Source organism: Vipera berus, assembly GCF_964194415.1.
Source record: "Vipera berus genome assembly, chromosome: 1".
Taxonomy (NCBI): Eukaryota; Metazoa; Chordata; class Lepidosauria; order Squamata; family Viperidae; genus Vipera; species Vipera berus.
Genome location: NC_138202.1, coordinates 52,473,028 through 52,473,958, shown reverse-complemented (window position 1 = coordinate 52,473,958; position 931 = coordinate 52,473,028).

Genomic DNA, 931 nt, shown 5'->3' with positions numbered 1-931 from the left:
TACTCTGATACAGAAATTAGAAGTAACACACATTTATGCTGTTGTTACATAAAATCACCAGAATTGACTGACTTTTAGACCCTTCAATGTACAGGTAGTCTTCGACTTACAACAGTTCATTTAGTGACCATTCTAAGTTACAACAGCACTGAAAAACATGGGTTATGAACATTTGTCACATGATCATTGCAGCATCCCCATGGTCACATGATCAAAATTCAGATGCTTGACAACTGACTCATATTTATGATCCTTGCAATATCCCAGGGTCATGTGGTCATCTTTTGCAACCTTCTGACAAGCAAAGTCAATGGGAAAACCAGATTCACTTAACCATGTTACTAACTTAACACCTGCAATGATTCACTTTAACAACTGTAGCAAGAAAGATCATAAAATGGGGAAAACTCTAACATATCTTAAATAGCAACAGAAATTTTGGTCTCAGTTGTGATCGTAAGTTGAAGACTACCTGAATTATCAGATTTGACAGGTTCTTGAATTCAGTGGTAGCATGAATAATCAGCACTATGTTATAAGGTCTCTCTTTATTAAAGTTAAAAGTTAAATTCTGGATGAATAGTTTTGTTTCCATTGTAGTTAGCTGACCTCAAAGCTAATCTTGCCGTTCTCAGGAAAGCTAGAGGCTCTGGTGATTCCAAATTGCTACACATAATAACAAACACATTTTTCTTTCAAAAGCTTTGATAAACAAGGGAACGTGTTGTCCTTGTTTTGGAGAACATATTCCACTGTTATACAAATATCTGTTACCATCAGGGGTTTATTTCTAATGATATGAAAATAATTTGTCCAAAAACATAGGGAAAAATGCTAACAGAAAACCCCATGAAATACCCTCTGGTTGGGGTTTTTTTGGCTTATTTTAATAGCTGGGGAATTATACAAAAGGATGCCTAGTAAAAGTCCA